A 14,774-nucleotide genomic window follows, 5' to 3' on the forward strand; every position below is an offset into this window, starting at 1 on the left:
AGCCTGAAACAGCCCCCTGGGCAGCCCCCCCCCCCCCCCCCCGCCTCCTCCCAACTGTGGGTCTAGGGGAGGGGCAGCTCCCTCCCCACAAGAACCTGGGTAGTGCCCAAGGCGGCCATCTCCATGGCAACCAACAACAAACATCCCGGGAACCACAGTGGGACAGGAAGTGGCGGCCACGTGACAGGAAGACATTTTTTTTCAGTGTGTGCTGGGGGGGGCGATGAAAATTGTTAGCAACCCCTGGGGAATCAGCTGTTCCCTAAGTTTCCCCCACTTGAAATTGGAGGGAAGAGGGGCCGCTGGGAAGGTGGCCTTCCCCGCCTCCCCTCCACAGTGTGCAGGGTTGGTCGCAGGGCTGACGGGCCCTCCATTCTCGCCTGCCACTCACGGTCCCCCCCCTTGGTCCCCCTCCCTTCCACTTCCTGCCGTGACTGGAGATCAGAGAACTCCCCACCGCAGCTTCCCCTTCTCAAGTCTCGATTCCTGGGCTGAAGGTTTCACTGTGGGGCGAGGGACACAAGGAAGGAGGGCTGGGGACCTGCGGTAGGACCCAGGGGACAGATGCTCCCGGGGAGGGGCCAGGAGGGAGCTACTCCAAGGTAGGTGTGGTGTGTATACACAGGCACACAGAGAGTGGGTCACAGTGACACACCACCGGGCGCAGTGACACAGAGACTGCCTGACCTCAGGCAGCTCTGGGAGGGGGGGGACCAGAGCCACTGGATCCAGCCCTGGCACGTCCCACTCCAGCCGGGTCCTGAGCCTCCGGGTTCATCTCAGGCAGGCGAGGTCCCAACCGTGCCCAGCCCCCACTGCCTCTCCTGGGCCTTTTGTGCTGAGGAATCCCCCTCCCTACTCCAAGGTGCCCGCCCAGACGAGGGCACCTTGGCCGGAGGTGGGGGGAATGGAACCTCCCTCCACCCCCTCCCCTTCTCTGCAGATGTCCCAGACTATATTTAGCTCAAACCGGGCGGCCAGCCAGACCCAGACTCCCCACTGGCCCGGAGCTGAGCTCCCAGTTTTTATGCAATTAAAACATTAACAGAGAACCGCCCCCATCCACACATCCCCACGCCCCCCATCCCCGCAGCAGAGCTCAGGAAACTTGAACAGGGGCAGCCCAGTTCTGCAGTCAGTGATGGAGGTGGGGGGGGTGTCGCTCTAGGCAAATAGCAGTAAACTCGTCCCCTTGCCCATCTCCCAGGCCCTGCCCCCACAGTCAGGATAGGGACATCATCCGGGAGATCAGGTTGACACTTGGGGGGGGGGGCAGGCTTTCCTTGTTCCGGGGCGGAAGGGAAAGGCATATCCAGTGGGTGGGGGGTTGCCTGGTTGCAGAAATTCCACCTGTCATTTTGCAGCCCCCCTCCCTGGCCAGCTCCAGTTACAGGGCTGGGGGTTGGCAACAGGTGCTGGCCAGGCTGGCAGCAGTCTAATCCCCCACCGGCTCCCCAGGCTGACACTGGTGCCTGGAGGTCCCGGCAAGGGGCCCTGGGGGGCAGGATGCTGGCGGGGGTGGGGTGGAAGGTGGGTAGCCCAGGCCCCTTCTGTAAGACCTGGGCCTGTGGACTCTGCGATGTGTGTTGGAGGGTCTGGGGAAGGCAAAACCTTAGTTCCAAGGCACCTATTTCATTTCCCCACGATGCCAGGCAGGCGGGCTAGAGTGTGGGAGGTCTGTCTGCCTGCCTCTTCCTCCTCCTCCTCTCCAAATTCCAGGAACAGGCCAGGGAGGCTCCAGTTGCGGAGAGAGAACTCAAGCAGGCGGGCCCAGCTGGGGGGGTGGGGGCGGGGACTGGAGCGGGAGGCCAGATCCAGACGGAGCCAGAGACACCCACACCCAAGCCAGACGGGACAGACACACCGACACTGACACATTCTCACACTCTGGGCCTGGTCCCCCCGTGCCAACCACACTGCAAGGACACCCAGACTCCCTCTGCCAATCCAGCCAATCCCCAGAACACTCCCTGGACACACAAGGAGATCTGGGCCCTTACCCCCACCCCACATCCCCCCAACAAGCCCTGTGGGCTCCACACAGCAGCCAGAGGGTGGAGAGGGGAACAGAGGGAGGAAAGACAGCAGGCGGCCGAGAGGACGGGTAGCCAAAGCCCTGGGAACCAGGGTATCATTGGCCACGCTCTTTTCCCAAAAACCCAGTAAGTCAAGACAATCCTGGCTGTCTTGCCAGGGGCCCTGCCAACTTCCCACACTCCCCAAACCACCACCACCAGCAAGGGCGTGGGGTGCTGGGCGAGTGCTGCTTGCTCCATTTACTCCTCACAGGGACAGCACGACCTTCCCCAGTCCCCAACAGTGCTCCTAAATGGACCCGGCAGAGTCCCAAACACACCCACCCATGCAGCACCGTCTAGGTCCTGCCTTGCTCAGGCCACGCAGAGGACAGGGAACTGGACACTGAGGTTTTACCTGTGGGCAGTCCCCAGCCTGTCACAGAGTTCTGAGGACCACGCCACCTAAGACCCTCAGATCTGAGCAAGAAGTTGCGGGGGAAGGGGTCCAGCTTCCAAGACCAAAGGATTTAGGGGAAGGGGAGCTAGGTAACTGGGGTCTGGGTCAATGCCCTCAAAACAGACCGGAAGGGCCATGCAGACAAGGCCCTTTCCCCCACAATAGACAGGGTGGCAGGAACCACGTCATGGCACATGTGGGTGACTGTGCCCGGCGGGGGAGGCATGGGGGTGATCAGGATGGTGCTGCCCACAGCTAGCTTCCTGCCAGGCTGCCACATGGCTGCAAGTAGGAGGGGGTCCAGAGAGGTTTCCCAGATGGAGGCAGGGGCATTTAGGGTCAACAAGAAGGATGGGGATTTAGGGGCTATAAGAGGAGGTGGCCAGGATTAAGCCGTTCCAAGCCCAGGTTCTTCTCAGCACTGCCACTGCATCTGTCTCACCCTCACCAGTCTGGCAGGGAATTTCCTGAGGTGACCACCTCATGGGCATTTATTCATGCCCTCAAAGTCCCTCCAAATCCAAGATCTCGAGCTCCCAAGGCCTACGAAATTCTGACCCCAGTGACGGTGACTGCTCTGTCTCAGAACCAACATGGCCCAGACACTCAGGAAGAACTCAGGTCCTCACCGTCCCTCCCAGTGCACCAACATCTTTCAAAGCCACAAACTCCCTGACTCCACAACCACCACCCTCCTGCTCCCTCCTGCTCCAAATACTCTTTCTCTGGTTCCCTCCCCCAGACTCATCTCCACCCCTCCCAGGGGAAGCCCCAATGCTCCAAGCCACCCCCACTGCCACCTGGGGCTTCCCCGGCCCAGCCTCCCCATCAAGCACAAGGCCTTGGAGGAGAATCTGGGGCTTGAGCCCATTTCCTAGCAAGACTTGGTGTCCTTCCTGAACCACTTCCCCCCAAACACCCCGGCCTATGACCACGGCAGGCAGCCAGGGAAGCGGACAAGAGACTTCACTGAGTCGCCTAACCAGGAAACTGGAGGAGGACGGCGGTCAGGAGCAGAAGGGAGGGTTGGGGGGAAGAAGCAGGGGGTGGGGGTGGGGTGGGGGAGTGTTTTCAGGAACAAGGCCCTCTGAGAACATACACGGTACACAGGCACACATGTGCACACGTCTCCCAGGCAGAAGACAATCTGGTTACAGAAGAGGGAGCTGGCAGTTGGTGGAGGCCCAGGGTACCTCTCCACGCCAGCACAAAGGCATGCTATCCAAGGTAGGCTGGACAGTGGACAAGTGTCTCCAAGACTGGGGGCTTTTCTTGTCTGATTTCCACATGAGCTGGTTCCCATCTCCAGCCTAGTGCACAGGCCCCCTTCCCCCAGAGCAATCCGACAACAGGGCCATGCCCGGAGAGGAGAAAGGGCACTGCCAAGCAGATTTTCCAGCTTCCCCCTCCCACATACACATCTGGCTAGCAGCTTCTCCACCTCGTGGGTGGCACCAGGTCCCAGACACCCTGGGCAGAACCAAGACAACCAATCTATTCCATCCTCCTCATACCCCCACAAGCTTCCACAACCCCATGGTGCCTACAAACCCAGAGACATCCCTCCCCTGGCTGCACTGGCTCCCCGTACCCAATTCTGACGGCTCCCCGCACTCCATGGGGGACACCAGCTGAATGGGCCCCGCCTCCCAACTGGCTGCCTCAGATGGGGGTGGGCCCCCGGGCTGATTCTCCCCAAACCACAGGGCGGCTCAGATAACAGCAGGGAAAGAAGGAGGGGGCTAGTCCGTTGGGCATCTGATCTCTCCCCAAACAGGTTTGAAAATCTTTTTGTTTTGTTTGTTTGTGAAGAGAAAAAGCGAGAGAGAGCAGGAGTTCCCAGCGGCGGTTCTGCCACAGCTCGGACGCCTGAGACACGCGCGGCAGACGGCCCCAGACGCCTCAAGGCTGCGCGCGAAGACACGGGCGCAGACAGACTCACAGACGGGGCTCCCCCACCCCGAGCACGGCGGCGGCGGGTTGGGAAGCCCAGGAAACCCCAGGTGGCCGTCCGAACCCGCCCGGCACTGGGTCTCTTCCACCCCGCGGGTCCTATCAGCAGCAGACCGAGGGGCGACGATGCCTGCGAGGGCCCGGGGCTCTCCAAAATCCCCGGGGGAGAGAGGTTACCTCGCAGTGGGGGGGGACGCAATCCGTCCCGGTCGCCCGCGGGCACAGCGTCTGCCCTGACCCTGCGCCTTGGAGCCGCTCCGCGTCAGGGGTTGCGGGGTCCAGGGAGACGACCAGTTGGGGGGGGCCGCGGCTCAGGGGCGCGGGGCGAAAGCAGCGGCCATGGCGAGTCACGTGCGGAGGCTGAAACTTTACCCGGAGCCCCAGACTGGGGGGGCGGAGGGTACCGAGCCGCGGGGAGGCCCTCAACCTCCGGTCCGCCCCCGTCCACCCACAGGCCAATCACCATCCAGGGGCGGGCCCACAAGATCACGCCCCCCTTTCTCCCTAATAGACCCAGGGAAAGGGTGAGTCTTAAAGGAGCCGCGCCTAGCAGAAGCTGGACCGTGGGAATCTGGGAGAATCCCTCCCTCTGCCCCCAAAGGAGAGACTCAGGGCGAGGAGGCGAAGAAGTTCTGCGCGAAGAACGGAAAGAAGGCTCAGTGGAGAAGGGACGGCAATGTGTGGTATCACACTCCCTTCCCTCCGACCACACACACCCACACTCACAGGGGCAAGTATCTCACACACACACACCTCTTGCACCTAAGCCGGGGTTACACAGACACACACACACCACACACACACACAACCTCTTGCACCTAAGTCGGGGTTACACAGACACACACACACACACACACACACACCCCGATGGCACCTAAGCCGGGGTTAGAGAGGCGGCAACGTAATATGGAAGTGAATACAGTGACTCCGCCCCTAGCTGTCAAGCCCCTAGACTCCCATAATTATAATCTTCCTCGAGGAACCCCTTGGAACGGAGAGCTGTGTGACCTTGAACAAGTCTCTTTTCTCTGAATCTTAATTTTCTTACCGGCAAAAAAAAAGAGTGCCAGAGCAGGTAGACGGCCCTCAGGCACACCTCCTCGCCTCTCCCGCCAAATAACCTCTCCAGCTCGAGTGGGTCAGAGGACCTTCGGCCCAACCGTACCCCTCAGCGATCCCTAGTTCCCTTACCCCCAATGGACAGCGGCTCGTGGATCTTTCAAGAGCCGAGTAGGGGGCGCCCAGGAGCACTCGTACATGCAAAGGACTCAGTCTCCAGCTTCTTTTTCCTGGCCCAGGCTGAGGAGCCAGGAAAGCTCGCGTTCTTGTTCTAGCGGGGCAGGATCTGAATCATTCTCTCTGCGGAGACCTCAACCCCCAGCAGAGCCACAAGCCCCCTCCCAGCCTGTGGCTCCATTTGGAAGGACCATCTCCCCATCTACTGGGGCGGGGGGCGGGGAGGAGGAAGAGGAATCAGTAGGGAACACCCCTCCCCTTTCCTGGTCGGAGAAATGGCCACAAGTGCCCCCCACAGGACTTCCCACTGGAAGGGGAAGTGCCACACTCTCAGGCGTCCACCCCAGTGAGGAGGCTCTCAGCCTGACCCGATTGGCAGAGCTCTCAAACCCATCGGCCCGACGGCCCCTGCTTTACAGACAAGGAACCCGAGGCTGGGAGTGGACACGGGTGTAGCCCACGATCGCACCGGCACCGGCTGCACGGCCCTGCCTAGGATTGAGGTATCTGACTGTCTCTCTCCAGCTTTAGGCCCTCGGCCTTGGTTAGGTAGGACAAGCAGTGTCGGCGAGACGCTCTGCCCTGAGGTCCCGGCGCAGAAGAGCGCCCCAGGGCGGCGCTTCCCCAGGCCTCTTCCCGCCTGCTGGGCCCGGCCGTCTCCCGCTCCCGTCTGGATTTCCATCCGCCGGTGCGAACCGCCCGCCCAGCCCCGCCCGCCCTGTCCCGTCCAGATCCATCCGCAAACATGCGCTCAGCGGGCAGGAATGCGCCAATGGCTCCCAGATGTGGACGCCGATGCTTAACCCCTTCCCCCCCAACACCCCCCTCCCCCGGCCTTCTAGCTTGAGTCCAGCCAGCAGCAGGGGGCGCCAGCCAGATGAGGGACCAGCCTGGGAGGGGACTCAGTGTCAGCTCCCGCCCCCCCAACCCCACCCCGCACAGGCTCCTCCTGGCCTAGATTCTACCTGTCTTCTTTCCAGCGGAGGCTAGAGGGAAAGGATCACCACGGCCACAAAAATGCAAGTGTGCATAAACACGTCTACTGCCTCGCACGAAGGGTGGCCTTCACATACACCTGCCACACGGGGTCAGGTACACTCGTGCACACGGAGACGCAGGTGTACACATGCACTCCCAGGACACCCAGCTGTGCTGGGCCCACTACAGAGTCCCCACCCCCCACCCTCCAGAGACCCTCATGCAGGAGGGGAGAAGAGTGCAGGAGGCAGCCTCCTGCCTGGCAGAGGGAGAAAAGCCACTCACTCTTTGGAAAAGACACTCCTTCTTGGGGCCTCCAGCAGGCAGAAGGAGATGGGCCGGGGGAGAAGCCTGAGCTGCTGGTTTCCCAAGGCAGGGATCCCTCTCCAAACTAGAGGAAATCTGAGAAAGCCCTGATAGGTGCAGAGCGAGGACAGCCCCCTGCAGACAAAGAAGATACAAAATAGCTGTGACACACATACACACACACACACACACACACACCCCAGGAGGGCCCACACTTCCAGCAAAACAAGGCCTCCCTTTCACAGCCCGTGGGGAACTCCTGCAGAATAGCATCTTGGTAACCAGTACAGAGGATGACAAACTTTGCCCCTCTGCGACCACCTGCACGCAGGCGGGGTGTGGAGATGTCTGCCGGAACCTGAACCAAACCCAGCTGACTCCTCTCCTCCTCTCCAGCGGCCCAGCTCATCCCCAAAGGAGCTCCTCCCATAAGCCCCCTGATGGCCCCACTCATCTGATTCTCACAGTCCTGAAGGGTTATCCGGGGCAGTGCTCCTGCTTCCCTTGTACAAATGAGGAAACTGAGGCTCCAAAACTGAGGCTTGCTCAAGGTCATACAATCTTGTTGATGGCAGAGCTAAGATTCGAACCCACAATCCTGGGAGTTCCCTGGTGGTCTAGGCAGGTTAAGGATCTGGTGTTGTCACGGCTGTGGCTTGGGTCACTGGTCTGGCTCAGGTTCAGTCCCTGGCCCAGGAACTTCTGCCTGCCAGGGGCGGGGCCAAAAACAAAAACAAACCCAAACCACAATCCCCGCCCTCCTCACCCCTCCCCAGTTACTCTAAACCAAATGTATTTCCATGCAGCACCCTGCTCCCTCATCCTTTCCCCTCTCAACAGAGCATATGGAAGAAACACCAGCCTTGCCCAGTTCCGCAGAGTTGTAGGCGGTGGGTGCCAGGACATGCCAGAGAGAGATCAGAGAAGAGACACTGGGGGCTACACACAGAGCCCCCTAACCCCACCCCTAAGCACGGTGCCCACCTGCCCAACAGGCACAGCCAGTGACTCAGCTGCATCCGGGGGAGATGCCAGGGCAGTGACTCACCTACCGAGAAGAGCTGAGCCTGGCACCTTGCCAGCCCCAGGACAGAAGTGACTTAGTCACCGAGACTGTGATACCCAGCAGGCACAGCCCAGGGACTGGGGACAGGGGCAGGCTGTGTCCTCCATGATTCTAGGCATCCAGGCCAAGAACAGGCATCCTGGGGCAAGCCGTTGGTGTACCCACCCCCGCCCCCTCCCCCCTGCCCACCCCCACCTGGCTGGTCCCTGCTCCAGAGCAGACAAGTTCAGCGAGAGACCCCTGGGCTGCCCTGCCCCCACCCCCACAGCCTGCCCCTTGCCGATCATTCACCACCCACTCTCCCACCGGCCCCACCTCCTGCTGCCACCCAAGTTGTACCCAGGCTGAGTCTCCTCTAACATGTCTTGGCAGCACCTCCTGCCCCCACAGCCCCTCTCACCATCCCCCACAGACACACAGGCACTCATACACACTTCTGCCAGCCCTGCTTCTGCCAGCAGCTGCTGAAGTTGTTGAGCAGGAGGGGGATTGGGAGGGTGGGGTACTGGGATTGAGTTACCAGAGGCTGATGGGGTGGGCTGTCACCCAATCCCTTCCTCAGCCAGTGCCCCTGGGGCGGGGGAGACAACCTCCCTCACCCACCTGCTCCACTCCCACCTCGGGCTGGCAGCGCACTGCCCTTTAAACCCCTCCACCCCCACTCCACCCAAGCTAGAAAATGAACGTCCTCGGCTATTTGTCAGGCTAAGACCAGCCCAGTATATGAGAGAGAGAGACTGAGAGAAAAGACAAGAGACAGACAGGAAGAATCATTCCCTGTGCCCAGGTGACAACCACTAGGTGTGTACGTCTCTGTTGAGTAACTTCCCAAGTCCTCGGAGAGTTGATGGGGCTCAAAGTGAGCCGCCAGGCTGAACGACCTCAATCCATTTGCACTATTGATTTCTCATACACTGCAGCCGGCCCGATGGGGGGGTAATAAATCAGCCCCCCAGAGACAGAACAACTGAGTGCAGAGAGGGGGAGGGGCCCCATGCCACAAATTGTGGCACTGAGACGGGCTGGGTGCGGGGGGTGGGAGGTGGGCAGGCAGCAGAGCAATAGGAGGCGCTGAGTGGCAGAGGCAGGGTGGTAGGGAGCCGGGGCTGGAGTAAAGCCTGTCTGGGACCCCTCCTTCCAGCTGGATCTGAAACTGATCCGAAGAAAGAAGGTGGTGGACAGAAGCGCCATGTTTGGCTACACAGGCAGGGCCCTGAACAACTCCCGGGGATGCCATTCACAGCCCGGTCTATGGAGTGGCACCCACTGTGGCTGTGCCACATGGTGGCCTTGGGGATGAGGCTGGATTCTGAGGGACCACATTTCTCCACTGAGCCTTCTCCCCCCCATATCTCAACCAGCTGCCCCTGCTTCCAGGCCTCAGAAAGGCTCTCTGCTGTGATCAGAAGCCAAAGGTGGAGCTCCCGTTATGGCTCAGCAGTAACGAACCTGACTAGTATCCATGAGGACACAAGTTTGATCCCTGGTCTCGCTCAGTGGGTTAAGGGTCAGGTGTTGCCACAAGCTGTGGCTCAGATCCGGTGTTGCTGTGGCTATGGTGTAGGCCGGCAGCTGTAGCTCCAATTTGACCCCTAGCCTGGGAACATCCATATGCTGCGGGTGCAACCCTAAAAAGACCAAAAAAAAAAAAAAAAGAAGCCAGAGGTAATCTCCCAGCTCCTCTGCCCTCTCCCCTTCCTTTGTTGAGGGGGGTTGGCACATAACCACCATGACCTTGGCATGCCAGGCCAGGGGCTTGGAGTGGGCTCTGGAGAGTCAGGACACCTGCCTCCTAGTCCTGGGTCTGTCCCTCACTTCTCCTGGGGCTGCAGGCACATCCCTGGCCCCCTCTGTGTCTCTGAAATGGAGTTAGACTGGATGCCCCTTCTGGAAGCAGTCTCCAAGCACCTCGCTCGCCAGCCTGGGACACAGTTGGAACCTGCCCAGCACCTCGATTCACACCAGTGGCCACAGGCCACCTAAACAAACCCCAACCCTGACCTCCTTCCAGGCGGAACACAGACTCTCTCCACATGGTGGAGACTCGTAAACAAACCAAGCTGGGGTTTACCGGAGACCCAGCGCAAACAAGCCTCGAGGGAAACAGAGCAGGAGCCCGGGTCCTTCTTGCTGCTGGAGGGGAGGGGCACAACCAGGTCGGGGAAGGAGGTGATGAGAGAAAAAATGGTGCCAGGGCCTGGGCTGAGCACCCTCAATGACTGAGGGTCCTAGGGCAAGTCGCATGCTCGGTCGCCCCCTCTGTAAGGGAGAGGGACTGTCCAGCTGCCTGTCAAGCCCCCTCTGGTTCTGAGTCTCGTTGGACAGAGAGAGCCTCAAGGGGTCCCGAGGATGCCCCCTGCCGAGCCCAGGCATCTACCTGGCCCAGGACCCTCTCGGCAAGGCCGGCCCCCTGCCCACCACACCTCTGCCTCCTTGGTCTGTCTGCGGCCCCTCTGGCTCCTGCTCACACCCCCGCTGGCCTGCTTACCCTCACCTTGGCCAGCCCCTCTGCCTGCCCCGTGCTTTTCTGCACGTCCCTCCTGCCAGGGGACAGACCAACTAAAAATAGTCCCTGCAGCCTTTCTCGCCCACAGCTGCCCAAAGAGCAGGAAATGAGGGGGGCAGGGAGGCCCACGGCCTGCTCTCCCCCCAGACTCCCAGCTCCAAGCCATGTCCAGCACTCCAGCCCGGGGTCCGTGCCAACTTGGCCACCTCAGGGGCATCCCACACCCCTTCCCTTAGGTGAAGGCCTTGCCCATAAGCGCCTACAATCAGAGAGCTGTCCTTACCCCACGGGACGAGGAGAGAGGAGGCAAGCGGTCTAGAGGGAAACCTTCCCAATTTCTGACAAATCAGTGCCAACCACACTGTGGGCACCGAAGGGCAGGGCCTGGCTCTGCTGACTGGTCTTTTGAGGGCAGAGGGAATTGGTGTGGGGAAGTCTGCGCTGGTTTTCTTCATCCTGGCCCCACTGGAGGGAAGGCGAAATAGTGCCCTAGCCTCGAGGATGCTAATTCCCCTCCCTGCTCCCCAAAATGTGTGGGTGCAGACAGAGGGGTTTCGGGAGCCACTCCCCAGATACCCTGGGCGGGGGGGAGCTGAAGAGGATAGGAGATCTCGGCTCCGGTGTTCCCGTCATGGTGCAGTGGAAATGTATCTGACTAGGAACCATGAGGTTGTGGGTTCGATCCCTGGCCTTGCTCAGTGGGTTAAGGATCTGGCGTTGCCATGAGCTGTGGTGTAGATCGCAGACATGGCTCAGATCTGGTGTGGCTGTGGCTGTGGCTGTGGTGTAGGCCGGCAGCTGGAGCTCCAATTGGACCCTTAGCCTGCCTGGGAATCTCCATATGCCTCGGGTGCGGCCCTAAAAAGCAAAAAAAAAAAAAAAAAGATCTCGGCTCCCACATGGAAAGACAGAAACCTGGAGGCAAGAACAACGGGCCATGCCTGCCAGGCTGGGCATATGTCCCCCTAATCTGAGTCAGAGGCTGGGAGGGAGGAGCTGGGGTGCTGGGGTGTCAGGGCTAGGGTGCCCCCACCCCTCTCCCACCTGGGATTCCTGACCCCTCCCAGCCCTGGGAGCAGGAGGCAGGAAACCAGCTTAGCGACTCTCTCACTCTCGACTCTCCTGGAGGCCTGCAGGGCGGCCCAGCACCACGAGGCAGGCGGGAAACCCAGGCGTCCTGGCGCCCGGCCCAGAGAGTGAATGAGAGAAATACTTTGGAGGGAAGGCCATGGCCCAGAGTGAGGCAGACACGGGGTGCCCCCAGCAGCTCCCAGATGTGACCCTTCTGGAGGAACTGGCCAGAGGGGCTGGACAGGGAAAAATGAACCTGTTTCTGAACAAGAAGAGAGCTGTGGAGCCCTGGATGGGGAGGGGGCTGGCCAGCCTGGCCCTCACCTGCCATCCTGGCCTCCCTCCCAGGCAGAGTCGGAAATGCTGAAGGGAAGGGCACACGACGACGACGACGACGTATGAAGGGGGTCCTGGGGTTCCCCCCTCCCTTCTCTCCAGACCCCAGCCTGTTCGTTCCGGAGCTTTCCTCTGGCACCCCTTCCCTGGGGCTGAGCCAAGCCAGGAGTCAGCAGGCCCAAGGTGGTGCCTGGGAGGCCTGAGCCGTGCCAGGGGCAGCCCTCATACCATCCTCCCACTGGCTTCCCGCCCGCCTGCTCTCAGCCGCCGCACATATCTCAGCTGTCGAATCCGATTAGGGCTCCAGTCCAGTGAGCCGGACAAGGAGGCCACTGGGCAGGGGAGAGACAGGGACAAGGACGCTGAGCAGGAATGGCAGGAGGAGGGTGGAGACAGGGCTCAGGGGAGAAGGTGTGGAGCCCCAGAGGAAGAAAAGCCTGGTGGCCCGCTCTCTGGCAATAGTTCCACCCCGGCATTAGGGGAATTCTGCAGCCCCTGGGGCAAAAGCCCTGCTTGGTTCTTCCATCCCTCAGATGGGCAAGGATGGGGGAAGGAAACCAAAGGCGGAGCGATGACCTAGATTAGAAAGAGAATCCCATCCCAGAACCTCCCCCCCACCCCCGCCATTACTCCTGTTTGCACTGGGCTGCAGGATACAGGGTCCCATGGCTGCATGCCTAGCAGGCAAGCGGGGCTTCTTTCTGAGAGTCGTTTTTATAAATGAGGAACCTGGAGACCCGGATAAATGCGCAGAGTTAAGTGACCGAGCTGAATCTCAGATTAAGGCCTCTGCTTCTCAGTCCACCATTCACACTCAGGATTCACTCCCTCCCCTGGGTCCAGAGCAAAGTCTGCAGTCATTCCACTATCCACCCTCTCCTCCAAAACCAACCCTTAGGGGATCTGGGGCGTCATGGGGACATACAGAGCACACCCCACACCTAGCCAGAGTTACCGGATGGGGACATGCCACCCAGCCACCACACAGAGGGTTAGAGGGGTTCCCTTAAAGCGGGACCTCTGTCTTCCATCATGCTCCTCCTCTACTACGCCCAGAGGCAACACACACACGCACACACGGGGTTACTCAGACAAGTCATACCCCCCTCCTGCACACCCACCAGACCAGAACGAGATGCCTTAGATCTTCAGAGAACAGGGCGCCCGTCAGCCCCCAACTAGAGGGACAAACAAGTCCCTGTAAACAAGGTTGTAGGTACCATGCAACCCCCTCCCCCTGAGAGAGCCTGCAGGAGGGCAGACGCTTGGGGTAACACCAGGAGCCCGAGGCTCTGAAAGCCAAGGAGCCCAGGGAGCTGGCACGGCTGGCGGTCTCCCTGATCTGGTCCACACCCCCTTCCCCAGCCATCTGGACTGAGTCTGTTCTGGCCTGGGCCACACTCTGCAATCACCCCGCTTCAACCTACACAGCCACCTCTACCCTAAGCTTATAGATCATACAACTATATGGTGTACACACACACACACACACACACACACACACGGTGAATATGGGGAGCTGCTTTTCAGTAGGTATTGAGGTGTTGGCAGGGATGGGGGCTCTAACTCAAAGAACTTTCCCCAGAGGAAAAGGTCACCAAAAAACCACAACCTCTACTCCCCTCCCGCAAAGCCTTTGGCCCCTCAAATGTGCCATGAGCCTGGAAGGGGACTCTGGTTCCACAAGGTGAGTGGGAGTGGGGGGCAAAGTCCTGAGCGCTTAGGCTGCGGGGGGCGGTGCAGAGAGGAAGCAAGAGAGAAACCCCCCAGGGAGTCTCGGGTGCCGGCCGGCTCCCTCCGCTCTCTGTCACCCCAGCGCTGCCAGTTCTCCCTTCGAGGTGAGGTGGGGGAAGGGGCAGCAGGCAATACTGCAAAGGAGGGTGCAGGGGCCGGGGCCTGGGCAGACCCCCCACCCCCGCCACTTTCCATTCTTAGCCAGAGAATGGGGGGTGCCTCGAGGGGAGGGCAGCAGGGGCGCCGGAGGCTCTAAGCTTTCAGACACCCCACTGTTCCCAGGCTCCCACCTCCCAAGACTACGGCGAGCGGTGGGGGAGGAGGGATGGGGAAAGCCTGAACTGCCGGGAGGGAACCGACCAGATCAGAAGCGGGGAAGCCGGGCAGAAGGCAGCCGAGGGAGAATCGGGCAGGGGTGTTTGTGGTCCTACCTGCTCAGGTGCTTGCCGGCGGGGGGCGATGGGGTTCCCAGGAGAACCGGGGAAGCCCTCTCAGCTCGATTCAGGATTCCCCCCTGCTTCTGGGTTAGGCTGCTGCAAGAGGCACGGGTTCCCGTTGGGTCCTAAAGCCCACTCTCCAAACAGTAGGCTCTCCCCACCCTCTTCCACCAGCCCTTGACTGGGTCAGCGGGTGCAGAGCTGAACTGATGGGGCAGAAAGAACTTACTGGAAGAAAGACAGGGTCTGAGTCATGGGATGGGGACAGCACGGGTCCCCAGGTTCAAATACACAGCACATGGATGATTTTAGCTGATGATATTATGGGGGGCGGGGAGAGAGAGACATTTCTTCTGCCTGCCCTGAACAGATGATTTGGGCTTTGGTACTGAAGGTGGGTTTAAGATCACTTTTCTTTCTTTCTTTTTTTTTTTAGGGCTGTACCCAGGCTAGGGGTCAAATTTGAGCTGCAGCTGCTGGCCTACACCACAGGCACAGCAACACCAGATCTGAGCTGAGTCTGTGACCTACACCACAGCTCATGGCAACACAGGATCCTTAACCCACTGAGCAGAGCCAGGGATCAAACCTGTATCCTCAAGGATACTAGTTGGGTCTGTTACTCCTGAGCCACAATGGGAACTCCCACATTGCTTTCCTAACCACTCCTAAGTAG

The 14,774-nt window shown here is 60.2% G+C and overlaps 1 protein-coding gene across 3 annotated transcripts in view; it reads right to left on the reverse strand.

Moving 5' to 3' along the window:
• RARA (retinoic acid receptor alpha) overlaps nucleotides 1–14,182 on the reverse strand; it is a 47,060-nt gene extending 32,878 nt beyond the window's left edge. Inside the window, exon 1 of one of the 3 annotated variants that reach the window (XM_047756843.1) lies at nucleotides 14,093–14,182. The gene's annotated coding sequence lies outside the window, so the exon portion shown is untranslated. Of the gene's footprint in view, nucleotides 1–4,605; nucleotides 4,746–6,927; nucleotides 7,061–14,092 lie in introns of those variants that run through there. The other 2 variants (XM_047756845.1, XM_047756842.1) reach the window with 2 other exon arrangements.
• Nucleotides 14,183–14,774: the final 592 nt, after the last annotated feature.

The sequence above is a fragment of the Phacochoerus africanus genome, chromosome 14, assembly GCF_016906955.1.
Source record: "Phacochoerus africanus isolate WHEZ1 chromosome 14, ROS_Pafr_v1, whole genome shotgun sequence".
NCBI classification, from domain to species: Eukaryota; Metazoa; Chordata; class Mammalia; order Artiodactyla; family Suidae; genus Phacochoerus; species Phacochoerus africanus.